The following is a 19,430-nucleotide window of genomic DNA, read 5'->3' as shown; positions in this document are numbered from 1 at the left end:
AAGCCACCTGCCCCCCCTCCTCCCCAGGGGCCGCAGAGACATGCCAGCTGCTTCCAGGAGTGGTATGGGGACGGGGCAGGCAGGCTGCTCTGCCAGACTTTTAGTGACCGGAGATCGCGATCGACTGACAGAAGCTCCAGGATCGACCAGTCAGTCATGATCGACTGCATCATTCACAAGCACAATTAAATTATGGAATAGAAATGAATAATTAATAATTTGAAATGGCACAATATTGCTACTAATTCAAGGTGTGTGAAAGACTGGATATTTCATAATAATATTTATAACGATGTCCATTTGTCCATGTCTTCATTTAGGAGGGTTACAGATTCTTAGAAGTTTCATTTTTATACTTGGCAACTTAGGCAAGTATTTTGGTTAGTGAAGTATGCATTTTTAAGACACTTTTCACTATGATTCCTAATCTGTTTTTATAGACCTTTCATTGAATGTTTTAGTAAAGTTTATCAAAGTCCATCCACTAAATAAGATACATTTGCCAGATCATGCTTTTTTGCTGGGGACCCCTGAAACTATAAATTGTTAGTCTGAGGATATGTCCTTGATGCTTTGTTATTTATTACTCAGAAATGCATCCTTAGGAAACAGATTCATATTCATGCACTGTGAATTTATTGCTGACTTAGTAATTTCTCTGTCTTTGGAATTTTTTTATGCCAAACTGCTAGGAATCGTGGATTTTCTAAAATGTGTTGCTTTTATTTAACCTTTTCACAGAAGATAGAGAGTTGGCATATGGAAAGTGGTCTAGAATATTTTTTATTGTTGTTGTTATTGCGATTAAGTCTTTGATTTGTGTCCCTCTCCAATTTCTCTACTAGTTTTCTTTTTGGTTTTTTGAAATCAAAATTAAACATTCACTAAAAAAAAGAGAACAAAGTGTATGGAAAGGAAATAAGGTAAATATTATCTTTCTAATGAGACTTCCTATGCTGCATTTATACCCTCAGCATGAGACATACAGAACTCCACCAGTTCTATATGTTTTTGGCTCCTCAGGGAAGCAGCCTGGAGTGTGAGCATGCTTCTGAAGTGTATCTCACTTAAGATATGGCTACACTGCAGTTGGGAGCATGCTTCCCAGCGTGGGTAGACAGACATGCATACACTAGCTCTGCTCAAGGTAGCATGCTAACAATAGCAGTGTAGCCAGGGGCAGGACAGTGGCAGTGCAGGATAATCACCTGAGTACAAGCCCACTCAGATCCCTGGGGAACATACTCAGATGGCTACCACTGGCTGTACTGCTCTTTTTATTGCATTAGCTCGAGCAAAGCTAGCATATTTCTGTCTGTCCCGAGCTGGGAAGTACACTTCCACCTGCAGTGTGGACGTACCCTTAGAGTGCTGTCATACATTCTAATCCCAGAGTTATCTACATTCTATACAAATCTGGTGTTCACTCACTTCTATTTTTGAGAATTTTTTACATCAGAAATAAAGCCTCACGAAACTGAGATTACAGATACAGTTTATTACGCTAAAGGAATGAATTCCACACTAATTTAAGTTTTTTGCTTGCATAGATATATATTTATCTATTGTGTTCTTCATGTAAGGTCTGTGTCTTACATTGTGTCCCATATTTGAGACTTGACAGGTTGAGAAATATGTGTATAAGTCGGCCCCTCTGTAATGGTGGTTACACCACTCCCTGGGCCTTCCAACCAAGAACAGTTGGTTCCTTCTTGACTAAACATTGAAGGAACTGCCCTCCCCTCCCACACATGATCTGCTTCTCCTCTGTCTCCAATTTATGTCCCATTCCAGCTCTGTACTTCTCCATGTGTCCTTTGTATGCTATCCTTGCCTTCCAGTCACATCTGTGTATTTACTTTTAAATTAATGTTCTCTGACACTCTGGGTCTAATTAGCCCATGACTGTTGACTGTCTTCAAAGTTAGGTTTTAGCACTTTGTTTTGGTTAGAGCCTTTGGAGATTTTCTGTTCTTTTCAAGGCCTTTGTTTCTTCATGAGACCTTGGCCATTTTTGCCCTGAAAGGCCTTGACATTTCTTCACTGTGACTCATAAGCATAGTAGTTGGACATCCAGGGAGTCATGGGTCTACCAGTAATACTGGAGTTATCTTGTGGTCCTGGCTACTCCCACTTTCTGTAAGAGCCAAAACTCCATTGGGAGTTTTGACTGTCTTGTGTTAGAAAGATGAGACCTAGTAGTGAGACTCATACTCACATGATATCTTCATAAAAGCAGAATTACAAGGCAAATAACTTTCCCTTTTTAATTTAATACACTTGTTGATTTCTCTGCTTGGTGTAAGCAATGTCCTCATAAAGGATGTTGATCATGGCAATGAAACTCTTATGTTGAAATGCTATAACTAGTACAAACAAATATTATTGCAGTTTCCATGATATTAATGCAAAAAAAATTACTGTGGATATATTATTAAACCGAACAATGGTATGTTTTGGCATATTTCAAGGAGAAGAAAAAACCCTACTAAATAAGTTATATTAATTATCTAAATAATGACAGGTGTGCTGAGTCAGTTTTAGAAAAAAAAAGGAAAAGAAAAGCAAGGAATTTATTTACCAGACAAAAACTGTTTGAAACTTTGTCATCTATAATATATTACATCATAAATTAGTAATGCCTTAAGTTCTTTTGCAGATGTTTGATACAATCTCCATCCTTCATATTGTTCATTTGAGTGCTTACAGAAATTCCAAGAATCTAATAGCAATATAATTAGATAAACATCTGTCCCACACTGACTTTTTCCATTTCCTTTTTATATTTTTTTCCTTTTCCCCCATCTTTTCTCCCACAATCTCTGGGTATATAGTCATTAATAAATCTTAAATAATGTATATCAGTATATATGTTATGTTCTTTATTAGGATAATAACTCACCATAATAAAAAGTTCCAAATAAAGTACTAGAAAGGCTAACGTCTTCTTTCTTGACATACTCACTGGCATATATTCTGATGATTATAAGACAAGTTAATAAAGAAATATGACCTCTTTATTGTTCTGTGATGGGCAAAATAGCTGCTGCCCCATGTGATGTAGAATTTATAATTGCACTTCGTTGATGAAGCATCAACTGTGATGAATTCCTTGAGGATGGCGTATTTCAAGATCACTGTTACATACATTGGTATTTAATGTTGGTCTGTATTTCCCATTTTAAATAGCAGTGTTATTTCAGAATTCTGATTCTTGTTGAAATGATTTAATTTCAGAGATAATTACTTATACAAATTTCTCACACGCTAAAACCTTTGGCCAAATTATCAATTTCTTTAATTCTTATTAGACATTTTGATTGCTACAGGATGTAGCGTAAAACTTAGGCTGCTGTTTAGGCCTAAACATCTGCCCTTTTCCATTTCAGAATCATGTAATTTAAATAAAAAAGTTATGTGTGGGTCACACACTGTGTGATTAGAGAGCTGGTACAGTTGTAAAAAAGTACATCATAAATTAATCACATGGCTTTGCAAATGATCACATGGATTTTATTACTGTGTGTTTGGCACATAGATAATGCACATGTATTTAATATTCTTTGTCTCTGCTCAAAGTTGTTTTAAATAATATTAGTTTGAGAAAAGTCCCTTCTGAAATTTTGAGTAGTTGCTGTAATTTTCAGCATGTCCTGCTCAGCCCAGGTACTACAAATCGTATGGTACAAAACTCATTGATCTGAGTCCTCCTACACTATATAGGCAGTACAGGGTGAATCAAGGTTCTTAATTTATTTTATATTTGTAAAGATAGTTGATTAAAAATCTCAAGTAAATTTTTTCTGTCAGACAAATCCTGTAGTCCCTGCTCTGTCCTTACTTAGACAAAATTCCCATTGAACATGATTTGACTCTGTTATAGGGCCTTAAAAATGGAAATTGATTTTATAAAATTATATTCGGATCCTCTTAATGTTATTGTGGGTGATGATAAATGCCTATGTAAAGAGTATTTTAAATATACTCAAGGTTTAGAGAGTATAAATATACCCAATATCTATATATTTAGACAGTATACTCCACTCATACAACTGTGATGTAACTCTAGAGTGTTAGAAATATGTACTTCCTTTCTTCAACTGGCTACCTATTTTGTAGCAGATATAGTTTATGATGCAATATTTTTAGGAGCCAGTTTCATACCATATAATGTAGGGTGGCAAAAGTGGCTTCTGGCTGTTTTGCTGGGTGGTGGACTTAGAATCTAAATCATATCTTAAGAGTTTATTCCCTAAGGGAGACTTATTATTTGGGTATGAGCTAGATACCAGAGAAAGATGCAGTGTGCAAACTTTTAAAAATTACTACCATAGGGAAGAGAGAAGCAAGTAGAACACTGAAAAACTCAAGAGGGAGAAATTTCAGAGTAGCAGCCGTTTTAGTCTGTATCCGCAAAAAGAACAGGAGTACTTGTGGCACCTTAGGCCTGGTCTACACTAGGAGTTTATGTCGAATTTAGCAGCGTTAATTCGAATTAACCCTGCACCCGTCCACACAACGAAGCTATTTAGTTCGACATAGAGGTCTCTTTAGTTTGATTTCTGTACTCCTCCCCGACAAGGGGAGTAGCGCTAAATTCGACATGGCCATGTCGAATTAGGCTAGGTGTGGATGGAATTCAACGCTAATAGCTCCGGAAGCTATCCCACAGTGCACCACTCTGTTGACGCTCTGGACAGCAGTCCGAGCTCGGATGCTCTGACCAGCCACACAGGAAAAGCCCCGGGAAAATTTGAATTCCTTTTTCTGTCTGGCCAGTTTGAATCTCATTTCCTGTTTGGACATCGTAGCGAGCTCAGCAGCACTGGCAGCGATGCAGAGCTCTCCAGCAGAGGAGTCCATGCAATCTCAGAATAGAAAGAGGGCCCCAGCATGGACTGATCGGGAAGTCTTGGATCTGATCGCTGTGTGGGGCGATGAGTCTGTGCTTTCGGAGCTGCGCTCCAAAAAACGGAATGCAAAGACCTACGAGAAGGTCTCCAAAGCCATGGCAGACAGAGGATACAGCCGGGATACAACGCAGTGCCGCGTGAAAATCAAGGACCTGAGACAAAGCTACCAAAAAATCAAAGCGGCAAACGGACGCTCCGGATCCCAGCCCCAGACATGCCGCTTCTACGAGGCACTGCATGCCATTCTCGGTGGGTCTGCACCACTGCCCCACCAGTGTGCGTGGAGTCTGACAATGGGATAGTGTCGACGGCCGGTTCCTCGGCGATGTTCGCAGATGGGGAAGATGAGGAAGGAGATGAGGAGGACGAGGCAGTCGACAGTGCTTACAACGCTGATTTCCCCGACAGCCAGGATCTCTTCATCACCCTCACGGAGATCCCCTACCGACCCTCCCCGGCCGTTAACCCGGACCCTGAATCAGGGGAAGGATCAGTTGGTAAGTGCTTTAAACATGTAAACATTTATTTTTAATGGAACAGGAATCTGAACTATGTGAAAAGAAGGTCAATATATATGGGGATAGAACAGAAATCCTCTTGGGAGATCTCCAGGAAGCTCTCCTGGAGGTAATCGAAAAGCCTACACATGAGGTTCCTGGGGAGAGCTGCCTTATTGGGTGCTCCGTTGTAGGACACTTTTCCGCGCCAGGCTATCATCAGGTACTCTGGGAGCATTGCCTCCACAAGCATGGCAGCATAGGCCCCTGGTTTGTGCTGGCTTTCACGCAGCATGCGCTCTCTATCTGTGTCAGTGATCCTCCTCAGGGTGATCTCGCTCGGCGACTCCTGCATTGAATTAGGGGAATTAGGGTAATGTTAGTATTGGGAATGCTTCACTGTTCCTTTGCATAACAATAAGCATCGGTTTACAGCCACGTGGTGGAGGCTGCAGAGGGGCAGCATACAGGGATCTTTCCCGGGGACAGCCGCGAGGGGGTGGAACAGGGGCAGAGTTCATGCTTTCCGGATTGCCTGCAGCAGGAGGGCACTGCTATACATTAAGTTTTAAGTAGCCAAAAGTCTACGGCTTACCATGCCTGCCTGCTCCACGGATTCTGCTGTCCTGCCCCGCTTGTCTGATCTCCAGTGCAAGACCCCAGGCAATGAATGCGAAGGCCGAAAATTCGAACTTGTCCTGAGTGCGCATGAGATAGGTGCTGTGCATGGTCTTGTGCACAGAGACAGACTAGACTATGTTCATTGTTCGCAAAAATGTATCTTTGTAAGGAATTCACTCCCTTTTTCCCATCACACAGCTGCGACTGTCTCCCGACCTGCCCCAGCATCCCCCTCACAGAGGCTGGCGCAGATTAGGTGGCAAAAGAAAAGGACACTGGACGAGATGTTCGCTGAACTTATGGGCTGCTCCCGAGCCGAGGTGGCCCAGCAGAGCCAGTGGAGGGAGAACCTCTCTCAGTACCAGCGCTCACACAGCGAATGGGAGGACAGGTGGCGTCAAGAGGACCAGCAGGCGACTCAAATGCTGCTTGGACTAATGAGGGAGCAAACGGACACGCTCCGGCGCCTTATGGATGTTCTGCAGGACTGCAGGCAGGAGGACAGAGCCCCTCTGCAGTGTATCTGCAACTGCCCTCCCCCGCCACAAAGTCCCATACCCCCCTCACCCAAAGTAACAAGAAGGAGGGGTGCCAGGGGCCGTGAAAACTGTCACTCCACCCCTGCACAGTGCTCAATTACCAAAAAACTCTCATTCCCTAAATTTTGAGAAGTCCTTCCCTTCCTGACTCACCCAAGCCCCAATCCCAGTTTCATCCCCTAACTGTCTAGTTGATTATTAAAAATACTTTGCTGTTAATTACTGTTTCCGTCGTGTTCTTGTACAGAAGACTGTGTTTGAAGGGGGGAGGAAGGGGGTTGGTAATTGCATTGGACAGTCACCTTTACCAGGGTACAGACACGGGGGCAGGATCAGCAGCAGGTCACACACACAGTGCAGTCAGTAGGCACCCTGGTCGGTCTGGGAGGTGGTTTTCATGTTCTGTGTGGGTGCGGGGTATGTGACTTTGTGGCGGGGGAGGGCAGTTACAGATCTTATGCAGTGGTCCCTGTTCTGGACCACAGAGCCATGCAGCAGGGGAATCTGTAACCGTCCTCCCCCGCCACAAGGTCACATAGCCCCTGCACACAGAGTCCTGAAAAGGAGGGATGGCAGGCTCCGTTGAAACAACCAGTCCGGCACTGCAGACCACTCTAGGAGCAGGAGCCTGTCATTCCTCGAATTTAGAAGCGGTCTTTACATCACTACACACCCTACCCAGTACAGTCTGCGTCCCAGTTTCAACCCTTTAACGCGAAGTCATTAATAGAGAAAACTTTGTTAATTAACAATGTTCCATGTATTTTATTTTTAAACGTGTGTTGGAAGGGGGGAAACGGGTTGAACGGGGTATGTAACTGCAGAGGATAGTCAACAGTAACTGGGTAAAGAAACGGGCTGGTTCAGCTTCTCTGTAAAGAAACTGAACAGTCACAGGTCACGCTGCTTGCTGAGGAACCTAGCTTTCAAAGCCTCCCGGATGCACAGCGCTTCCCGCTGGGCTCTTCTAATCGCACGGCTGTCTGGCTGAGCGTAATCAGCAGCCAGGCGATTTGCCTCAACCTCCCATCCCGCCATAAAGGTCTCCCCCTTGCTCTCACAGAGATTGTGGAGCACACAGCAAGCTGCAATAACAATGGGGATATTGGTTTCGCTGAGATCCGAGAGAGTCAGTAAGCTCCTCCATCTCCCCTTGAGACGTCCGAAAGCACACTCCACCACCATTCTGCACTTGCTCAGCCGGTAGTTGAAGAGTTCCTTGTCACTGTCCAAGGCGCCTGTATAGGGCTTCATGAGCCAGGGCATTAGCGGGTAGGCTGGGTCCCCGAGGATCACTATAGGCATCTGCACATCCCCAACAGTTATTTTGTGGTCCGGGAAGAAACTACCTTCCTGCAGGCGTCTAAACAGACCAGAGTTCCTGAAAACACGCGCGTCATGAACCTTGCCCGGCCACCCGACGTTGATGTTGGTAAAGCGTCCCCTATGGTCCACCAGTGCTTGCAGCATCATTGAAAAGTAGCCCTTTCTGTTAATATACTGGCTGGCCTGGTGGTCCGGTCCCAGGATAGGGATGTGAGTCCCATCTATAGCCCCACCGCAGTTTGGGAATCCCATCGCGGCGAAGCCATCTATGACAACCTGGACGTTTCCCAGGGTCACTACCTTTGAGAACAGTAGCTCAACGATTGCGTGGGCTACTTGCATCACAGCAACCCCCACAGTAGATTTGCCCACGCCAAAGTGGTTTGCTACTGACCGGTAGCTGTCTGGCGTTGCAAGTTTCCAGAGGGCTATGGCCACTCGCTTCTGCACAGTCAGGGCTGCTCGCATCTGCCCTTGCACTTCAGGGCAGGGGACAGCAACTCACAGAGTTCAAGGAAAGTGCCCTTACGCATGCGAAAGTTTCGCAGCCACTGTGATTCATCCCAGACCTGCAGCACCATGCGGTCCCACCAGTCCGTGCTTGTTTCCCAGGCCCAGAATCGCCGTTCCACAGCATGAACATGACCCATTGCCACCATGATGTCCACAGCGCGGGGTCCCGTGCTTTGTGAGAGGTCTGTGCCACTCTCACACTTCATGTCCTCACCACGCTGCCCGATTTCTCAGCATCTGACTGTGAAAGAGGTGGACGATAAGGTGCGAGGAGTTGACAATGGCCATAAGTGCAGCGATGATCGCAGCGGGCTCCATGCTTGCAGTGCTGTGGCGTCCGCGCTGTCACTGACCAGAAAAGTGCGCGAACAGATTTCCCGCCAGCGCTTTCAGGGAGGGAGGGCGGGAGTGACGGTTGAATGATGACAGTTACCCAAAACCACCCTCGACCCATTTTTTTCCCACAGCAGGCATTGGGGGCTCGCCCCACAATTCCAATGGGCAGCGGGGACTGCGGGAACTGTGGGATAGCTGCCCACAGTGCACCGCTTCCAATGTCGACGCTTGCCCCGTTAGTGTGGGCTCACAAAGTCGAATTACTGTCCTTAGTGTGGATACACATGTTCGACTTTGTAAGGTCGATTCCACAAATTCGAGTTAAGTTAAATCGAACTACTCTGGTAGTGTAGACATACCCTTAGAGACTAACAAATTTATTTGAGCATAAACTTTCGTGGGCTACAGCCCACTTCCATCAGATGCGTAGACTGGAACATACAGCAAGAAGATATTTATACATACAGAGAACATGAAAAGTGGAAGTAGCCACAAAAGCTTATGCTCAAATAAAAGAGGGACAAAGTTATCTTTGAAATGTGGCAAATCTGCAAGCTTTGCTCCAGGAACACCTCCACTCCCCCACTTTTTGTTTGTTTGGTTCAGAACAAAAGACAGGCACAGATGCATCTTTTCTCTTACACTGTAACAGTTGTTTCTTTGAGGAACACACATTTTATAGTGCCATAGTAACTTGTTAGACTAAAAGGGTTAAATTCTGCTTTCATTTACATCAGTGTAAATCCCAGTTTACTCCACTAAAGTCAGTAATGTTACTCAGAATTTACACAGGGTAACTGAGCAGAATTTATCCCAAAGGATTCAAACAAGCATCTGCTTAAAAACACTTCAAACTGGAAGTTGTATTCCTTCTATAGTACCTAGTGTCAGAGATTACAACTGACAACCAGTTATGCCACCTCCAGCTGTTCACTGGCAGGAGATGGGGAAGTGCTATCACTATCTTTGTTCTGCCATCTCTCTTTTTTTTTCTTTCAAAGAAGAGCTGGAAAAGGGTGGCGCTGAGGATCACCTAGCTCCCACAGCACAGGCAGCCAGCCAGCAGCCATGCTTACAGGATCCCCAGCTGCACTGACGTGAGCCAGGTAGCCTCAAGATTAATTAATAGGTTTGTGAGACCCCCTGGGGGAGCCCTCACATACACCCTCAGATTTGAAGGCCCTCATCTGAGAACCTCTGCCCTATGCTGTTGCTGAAGAGATGTGTGTTGGCTTTGCTCTCTTCCTGCCCAATTGTTTTTCTGTGCAGTCTCTTGCTTTGGTAATCATAGAAATGTAAAGCTAGAAGGGACCTCTAGACATCTATTCCTTCTCCCTGTCCCGAGGCAGAACCAAGTTCACTTGTCAGGGATGGTCTAGATTTTAACCTGCTCTTCAAAACCTCTAATGATGAACATTCCACAACCTCCTTTGTAAATACTGTTTCAATATTTAACTATCCTTCTATTTAGGCCAGATCTACACTAAAACTTACATGAGTATAAGTGCGTCACTCAGGGGTGTGAAAAACCCACACTGCTGAGTGATGCAGTTATACTGACCTAAGCCCTGGTGCAGACAGAACTATGGTGACCGGAGATGCTTTCCTATTGGCATAGTAGTGTCTTCACTGAAGCACTACAGTGTGTGGCTGCACCAAAGCTTTTCCTAATATCTAATCTAAATCTGCCTTGGAGATTAAGATGAATACGTTGAAGTTTGTATTTCTGCTGGTATTAACAGCCATTCTTGAGTAACACAGAGGTGAATTAGGCTCTGTATCTCAAGAAAGCACTTGTGGCAGAAAAGTTACACATTATGTTCTCAAGATTCAGTAGTTTGAAGTGAAGCCTAATTTTACATCTTCATCCCATGTTTTGAAAAAGGTCAGACTAGGTGATCGAGCATAATCCTTTTTGGTAACATAAGAATGCACAGGGATAGAATGGGTAAATGAAACAAACTTGTGAATTCAAATATTAAGGAATTAAGGAGTCTGAGGTGTTTCTCATGCCTGTATTATCATGAGCAGGTGACTTCCACACTGTACACATAGGCTATAGCAGGCTTTACTCCTTTCTCCTTGAGGTTTGGTCTCATTGAAAATAGGAACTGAAAAAGAAATGACACAAAATCTAGCTCAAGTTTTCCTTGTAGAGGTGGTTACTCCCAAGATTCCTCTCCCAGGATTGTTCAATCACACAGCCTTTTGCTTTCTAAAGAGCCACTCCAGGCAAACATTACCAGAGTGCTACAGTTATGAGATATCGTATTATGACATGCCAAAAGACAAAATTTATCACTCTGCTCACAATTTATTTTATTTACATTAACTGTTACTATAAGATCTGTTGTTTGAAAATTTTTACCGATTATGACTTGCAGTGGGGAGGACATAATCTTGATTTCTCTGTGAAGTTAAGAAAAATCCCATTTTACTGAAGCATCACTACCTATTAGCATGCTAATCATTGTCTTGGTCTTCAAGTCACATCTAATGAAACTTGTCATAATGAGTATGTAGGTGTCATAGGAGAAAATTGTTAAAGTTCGTGGGGAATGTGAAATAAGTGTAATTGGTTAGCCCTGGAATCTTAGGGCTTGACTAACGGTGTGCGGATTGCAGAGGACACAAAAGTGTTGTTCTCTAATTTGTCCGTTTGGATACTGATGTCACAAATTAAAAAGGTACCCTAGTTCATATTAACAAAGTCCTCTTTCACACAGAACTAAGTTAACACACTTTGATACCTTTTATTTCATGCCAGCAGCATCTAGGCAAGGCAGTTAGAGCGCAACACTTCGGTGCAGTCTGGAATTCACACCTTGTAGTCCACACTGCACAGTGTAGACCTAGCCGAAGTCACTTTGGTTTGGAATTACATTACAGTCTTGGAGTTATAATAATATATCACCTGTCCTGCCAGGGTTTTTTTTGCCCATCTGCATGAATTCCATTGCATTACACTGAGTTCTTGTTTTAAAAAAGAGACACCATTCCTGGAGGGCAAGTGGAATTTTAGTGCTCTCAGTCTGTATTTTTGTTTTTAAAGATGGGACTCAATATACAAACGCAGAATGGGTGAGACTATAGAATATGGAAATGACTGATGTTTAAGGACCCTCATTGCCATGAAAGTATATTAATGACTAGTGTAGCATCAGTTTAAATGTTGGGCAACATACTGGATGAGCCTGATCCTGCATCAGTGAAGTCAATGACAACTTTGCCATTGACTTCAGTGGGCGTACATTAGGCTATATATGTCTAAGGAAATTACTTTATCAGGAAAAGAGGCTTTTTTAAGGAAATCTCAATATGAATATATCATTAGATTAGCTATTTTATATTCCTTTTTTTATTGCATGTGTGCCATAGCTCAGGACAAAATGGGGATGAGAATACTGTTCAATCACTAGGTTTCAGTCAGTGTTCCATCCATGATATATAACACATAAGGTGTGAATATTTGCATAGTCCAACTTCAGGTTTACTTTCCATGAGCTTTCATGTGAGTAAAACTTAATTGCTCAAATTTTCATTTAAAGTGAATATGAAATGAGTACAAGCACAGACTAAAAAAATTACTTTAAAATTTGAGCTAATCGTTATGGGGGGTTTTTTTTGGGCAATCTTCATCCAGCTCTAGCTATAACCAAGCATGTTTCTGATCAGAGAGGTACATTCCTCCCAGAGGAGGGAAGTGACCCCACAATGTAAGTGGTTATACAGGGACAACTTATACTGTTAAGAGTATTGCAGTGCAATTTACATGGGGATATACCGGAGAATCATTTGGAAACTGAAGCTAGTATAAAACACAGCAGTTTGAGTAAGGCATCTCACTAGGAGCTTATGACAACAGTGCTCCAGCATCTGCACTGGCAGCCCATTGGTCTCTGGAGTTTAAGACGTTGATTATGACCTATAAAACCCTAAATGTCCTGGAACCAGCCTGCCTTTCATTGTTGTACAGGAAAGAAGAATTGTATTCTTTTGTGAACAAGGAAATTAAGAGGAACTGGCTATTCTTTGTTAATGTTAATAGTAATTTGAGTCTTCAGTTTGGTGATGCAGAAATAGATAAACTTTGTTCATTTTTGGCACAGTTTAGTTTTCTGGAGCCTAGAATAATACCTCTGTATACCAAGACTATATCCTAGTAGTTTATTCACAGATAGGAGAATCCAGCTTCTGCAGGGAGTGATGTAGATTTTGTCTCTGAATCAGAAGTGAACCAGTGCCCATTATGGAGCTAATGTCATTACATCATTAAAGAAGCCTTGGCACAATTTATTTGCATGAGTAGAAAGAGCTGGAGGATTTGGAATCTTTTTCAAATGCCAGTTCAGGTTCTAATATTCTGTCTGCCTACAATTCCTCTCTGTCACTTCAACTAGGTAGGTATGCTTTAGGTCTACACTAAGCAGTTGTATTGTGTTGCTGCTTCCAGTTTGGTGATGTTTGAAGTGATTAATATACAGTTCATAAAACACTTTGGACTCCTTGAGAATGACAGTTGTCACATTATTTTATTTTACTCCTCAACAGAGTGGCCAATTAATGACAAGTTTATCATTTCACAGACGTAACTAGACAGTTGTTATATGATAATGTACTGTGGATGTAGTAGGACCTTTCTGTTAGTAGGTTAAAAATCAACTGAAAGCCATTACACAGAGTTAATGATTTTTCAATGGAAGATACAGTTTCTGTAAAAGTAAAAATTTGTGAGAGCAAAGTTTGATTTTGCAGAAATTTTATTTTTCCTTTGGAAAAATTGAAATGAAATATTTAATTTAGGCACAGTTTGACCTAAGTCAAAATATTTTGGTTTGTTGTTGTTAAAGTAAAATGAAACATTTCTTTTCTTGTCAGTTTGACATTAAATTGCATTTGCTCAGAGTGCTGCAGTGCCGTATGAGAGTTGTAGTTCAGGTGCTTCGTTCCCCTATTTTCTCCTGTGGCCTGGGTTCCTTGGCTAGCCTATGTCTCTTATGATATACCTCCGTCTCCCCTCTGACTGAGTCACATGTATCAACATGGGAATCACATGAGTACAGTGCATCATGGGAGAAGTCATACCGCCAGGGAGCCCAGCCATAGATAAGAATGATGGCATGAGGCACCAGGATAATTTATGCAGATTAATTTTAATGTCAAAGTGACTCAAAAGGAAACATTTTGATTTGAAATGTTAGAAACTTTTTGTTTTGGTCTAAATGTCAATAAAAATGTTTTGACATTTCTGATTTGAAATGTTTTTGGAACTTCTTGTTCTTCAAAAAATGTATATGTTTTGACTTCTCAGTAAGGCAACAATAATGGAAAACAAGAAATCTGTTTTGCAACTTTTTTGAGGTTTTGAAGTTTGTTTTGGATAGAGATATTCACCCAGAATAGCCAATAGTCCAGTGGTTAGGGTACCCTATGTGCTTTGGGAGACCCAGGTTCCAATTCTTCAATTCCTGCTTTTCCTGATTCAGAGCAAGGACTACCTTGGTTCCCATGCATCCCAAATGAGTGTCCTAACCAGTCTTTCTCTCTCTTTGGCTCAATGAATATTTAATTATTTATACAGAGTGGAACAGCTCCAGCAAGAGAGATTCAGAACAAGGACTCGAACATAGGTCTCCCACTTCCCATCTGAATGTCCTACCTACCCATTGAGCTATTGACTATTCTGAAGTGGGTGTCTCTCCTTTCTGCTTGTCTGTGGTTTAAACTAGAAATTTCATCTGGGAAAGTTTCTTGTTAAAACTGATCTATTTCGCTGAAAACTTTTGGTTTTGATTAATCAGCATTTTTAATGGGGGAAAAAACTTTAATTGAAAAATTCCTGAACAGCTTTGCTTTTCTGTCTGATCTGGTATGTAAACAAATGTCCAAATATTGGAATTATCACAGGGTGGAAATTCTGATTTTTGCTCAACACTGCCATTAAGTCCTGGTCCATGCCTTCATTCTTTGGTCTGATGCTTTTTTTTCTTAAATTTGCCTTCATGCTTCTTCCCAACTCCCATAATGGCTTCTGCACTCCATTTGTGACGTTTGATCTGTAGTAGACCTGAGAGTTGCATAAATAACTTACTTAGTTAATAGGGAGCACTGCAGTTAGTTTAGCACTATATAAGGTACCTGATTCTGATCTCACTTCAGTGAAGTTTATTCCTGATTTACACTAGTATATGTGTAAGATCAGAATCAGACCAGAATTGTTTCAGTGGAGAAACAGGAGTCTTCTGGTTGCTTCTAAAACTTGGTCCTTCCACATTATTATCCAAAATTTTGCCACTTCTCCAATGCATTTTTTTCATTTATTGTGGAGAGAGGAAATGTGTTCTTTAATCAGTTAAAGGTCTACAGTTTCTTAGACCAGAAAGCCATGAATTTTTTTTAAATTTGTGTATTTTTTTTTAAAATGTGTCGTGCGGGGCTGGGATGGGGAGAACATGCTTTCAGCTTGCATAAGGCAGTAAGTCCTGTATTCAGAGGAAAATAAGGCTATTCCTGGTGAGATTTTAGTACTTCAGTCTATTCCTGGGTGCTAGGCCAGCATTTCTGTGTATACATTTTCAATTTCCCTTCCCTGAACAGAATACACAGCATTTGCCCTGACACAGTGTATTCTGAGCCTGCAGTGTCAGCCTAAAATGAAGAAAAAGGGAAATGTTGCTCAGTACAAATGCATACCCAAGATGGAGAACATTCTTTCTGACACTCCCAACACTGAGCTGCCCAGGAAGTGAGTTTTGGGTTCCCCCTATGGAAATTTATATCACTGCCACTTGAGTCATTAGGCCATCCCAAAAATCATATATTGTGTATGTGCAGTGGGTTACACTTAAAAAGTTCATTGCATTTTGAAAGATTTTACTGGTTTGATAGTGATTCCTATATTTAAAATAGGGAATTCTGTTGGAACCATTAATATCTTTAAAACTAGAATAAACTGTAAGTTTGACCTGTGTGTGTATGTCTATTTTTCTTTTTCTGCAGCTATTCATTTATGCAGACTTCACAGCATTCATTGTAACCAGAAACTTTGCTGATGCTTCCAAACAAGGAATTGAATATCCAGTTCACTTAATTTATTGAATGATAATGTTTATCTTGGACATCTAAAAGACATTGTGAACTGTTATCATATTTTTATTTATTCCTCTTCCTTCCAGTTACCCCAGATTTTTCCTACATTTTGCCTTTTGATACGTAAGGGTTCTTTCAATGTTTAGAACTTATGAACTTGAAGCCAGATCTGTAAAGGTATTTTAGGCTTCTAAAGATGTAGACAGACACCTAATGGGATTTTTCCCAGCACCTAGGTACCTAACTCTTATTGAAATCAGTGGAAGTTAGGCAATGAGGTGCTTTCAAAAATCCCACTAGGTGCCTCTCTTTAGGTACCTAAAAACCTTTACAAATCTGGCCCTGTGTGCCTTTGAAAAATTGTTTACAGTATCAACCAGTTCAGGAGACAAACCTTAAATTATAAGGGTTTTCAAAGCGTTTGTTCACTGTAAGGGGTCTCTTTAATGTATCTGTGTACCTCTCATTAATGTAACTGGAATTACCTGTGCACTTTTAAAAGTGTATCCACTGAATACTGATGATTTAGGATTTGGCTATCAGTCAAACAATATTAATCATCTCTTTCCAAAAAAGAAAGCTTAAAATATTATGTTGACAAAATTGTGTTCTTGTTCAGCCTGGGTGAAACATCTGATTTAAGTCTTAATAGGCTGTTTGTGAATGAACAAAGATGCCATCAATAAATGTATATTAAAATATGTTAAATGCACTCCACGATTTCTGATGAAGTCATTGTGTAAAAATTAGAAAAAATGTGAACTAGTGTTTTCCAACAAATAATTTGCTGGCTAAGCACTTTTCTCAGTTTAACTATTTGTGATTGAGGATTAGATATATTTTTATTGCAAAATGAAAATACAGTGTATTCATGGGCCACTCAAATATTTTCTTGTGGTTAGAATGTGGGTACTTCTACAATTCTGCTAGCTTCTTAAACCTTGGCATGGATATACTTTGGCTTCTGGAAGAGAAGGAAGGGAAATTTCTGGTTTCCTGGTAGTTAACATCAGTCATGCCTACAGTATGTGTGTTGGATTAGTATAGTCTCTAGAAAATGAGCTATGCTTGACAATTCACTTAAATATTACTCCAGTTATTGTTTTAGCGTTTCTGTCATCAAGCCCTTCTCTGTTGCCAATTACATTGCATTGAGAATGTGGGCACACTTCTTAATTTGTTCTCTTCTCATAAGACAAGTACTGGCATCCATAAGAATGAAATGAGGGAGGATTGACTAGTAGTTTGAGAAGGGGGCCCTGGAGACAGAACACCTGAATTCTAGTCCAAGATCTTTATTGGCTCATTGTATTGCCTTGGCAAGTGCCTTAGGGCTAGAGCTGATCTGGATTTTTTTTTAATAAACTGAAACTTTTTGCAGAAATGTATCAGTTTTAATGAAACTTTCATTAGGAAAAGTTCCTCAGGTCCAGGATGGAATCTCTGGTCCAGAATAAAGAGAGGAAGAGGCCCCAGAACAGGCAATTGTCAAGTGATTATGGCACTCATGAGGGAGAGCCAGCTGCAAGTCCCTGCTTTTCCTCATTTAGACCAGGGACGTGTACATGGCTTCCAACAGCACAGTTGAGTGCCCTACCACCCAGCTGTTAGCTATTCTGAACTGGGCTGCTCTGAGTCTCTTCTGCTGGAGCTGTGCCACTTTGAAAAATATTCACCAAGAAAGAGGGATTGATTTAGAACCTGATGGTTAGTGCATTCAGCTATGGAGTAGGAGACACAGGAACTTGAATCTAGGTCTCTGACATCTCACATGAGTGTCCTAACCATCAGTCTATATAGTCAGTCTTTCCTTCTGGCCCAGTAAATATTGAATTATTTACACAAAATGGAATCTCTCCAATAGGAGAGATTGACTGTCTCTTTAGAGCAGTGGGAAACTCAGCTTGGGTGTGAGAGAACCAGGTTCAAGTCCTTGTAAGGCTGGTTCATTATACAAGTTTTTAAAAAATAAGTTAATAATAGGTATATCCTCTGGGATAGGTTGAATTAACTACAACTCCTTTAATTTGCCAAGATAATTTCCTATGTAATGGATCATTATAAGTTTTTTTTTTTTTTTTTTTTTTTTTTAAGAAGACATGAGGTCTTCAGTTCCAGATAATTGGAATTCACTCTTGCCATATCATTCCTCCATTACTCTTCCAAATCACATGGCACATGTGCAAAATTAAATTTCAGTTGCATGGATTTTTAGACATTCTGATCCAAGAATGTTTTGTAAACCTCACAATCATTACCAGGACACTTTCCATCATAGAAACTGAAAAAGCATCAATGAGGATATAGTTCAAGAAGCCACACAGTACTCTAAAGGACATGTGTGCTGTGTTCCTATTGACTGTATTTTGAAATCCTATATTGTGATTGGGTACATAAAGGCAAAATTTTTCAAGTTCAAAAACTTTAATTATCTAGAATTTTAGAGGTAAAAAGTTTTGTCATCTAAAACTTTAGATGGAAATCACAATACATACTATACAACAGCATCACCATCATACAACCACTGCAAATTTCTGGAAAATGTAAATATTTATCAAATTCTGAAATCAGCTAAAACAATCAAAAGCCCTCAGGTATTAATTTTCGAACTTCTACAATAGTGAAGTGGTCAGGCATACATTAAATGGCAGAAAAATCCTGAAGACTTTTTTTTTCTATTGTGAAAACCATAGCTATGCTAGCTATATTAACATTTCTGATCCCATACTTCTGCCATTTGTCAGAAATTCAAACCAACAGCTTCTCCAGCTAAAAAATTAGACTGGGAATCAAAATAAACTCTTATAATGGAACATCAGTTGCAACCAATGCCCCATCGTTACAGTAGCAGATGTCTGCTATTCAGATAATTTCTTGTTTTATATTGGTTTTACTAATTCTCTGTTTCCTGTCTATGAAACCTATTGGTTGAAGTAACTCACCAGGATATATCTCTGCTTTTCATACAATCTCAGTGAGTGATGCAGTTATAATGAGGTTTTTCTATATAGTGGTTTTTTTAGTCTCTTTCCTCACTGTGAGCCTAATGGGCACATTCAGACTCATTATGAAAAGCAGTCCCACCAACTGAATGGCAGTAAACTCATGAGCTTGTTTGCCAGGCTTCTCTGAATGTATAAGCCAGTTGCTGTAGCTCTAAAAATGACATGGCTAGTGTGTTGGTAATTTTCTGCATTGAAGCAATATGTACTGGAGTTATGTACTACAGGTATTTTAGTGAACTCTGAAAAAGACCATACTGGTACAGAAAACATTCAAACATTTCATCTAGCAGATTATTTCCCTTCCATCATTATTTTCTGTAGAATTATATCTGTGGGAGGCCAGTCTGTATGACTATGTTTTACTGCAGGGAACTATCTGTTCTTATGCTGTTCAATGCATCCTTGTTCTAACAAACATCTGTGTTCCCTGCATTTGTTTGTTATATCCAGTGGGAGAAGAACACCTGGGACACAAAGAGCATATATGTCTGCCAAGGTTAAGACTTGAAAATCAAGTGTATCAATTAGTGATTACTCAGAATCTTGCCTAGTTAAGTCTGTTTGTTGTTTCTGTATGCTCACTGTAATTTT

At 40.9% G+C, this 19,430-nt stretch overlaps 1 protein-coding gene across 3 annotated transcripts in view; it reads left to right on the top strand.

The window, feature by feature from the left end:
- The window catches only part of PRKN (parkin RBR E3 ubiquitin protein ligase), a 1,207,207-nt gene that overhangs the window by 239,902 nt on the left and 947,875 nt on the right, over window positions 1–19,430 (top strand). The gene's annotated exons all lie outside the window — the stretch shown is intronic.

The sequence above is a fragment of the Mauremys mutica genome, chromosome 3, assembly GCF_020497125.1.
Source record: "Mauremys mutica isolate MM-2020 ecotype Southern chromosome 3, ASM2049712v1, whole genome shotgun sequence".
Taxonomy (NCBI): Eukaryota; Metazoa; Chordata; order Testudines; family Geoemydidae; genus Mauremys; species Mauremys mutica.
Note: the sequence above shows the minus strand (reverse complement) of the source record. Positions and strands in the feature narration are given on the sequence as shown.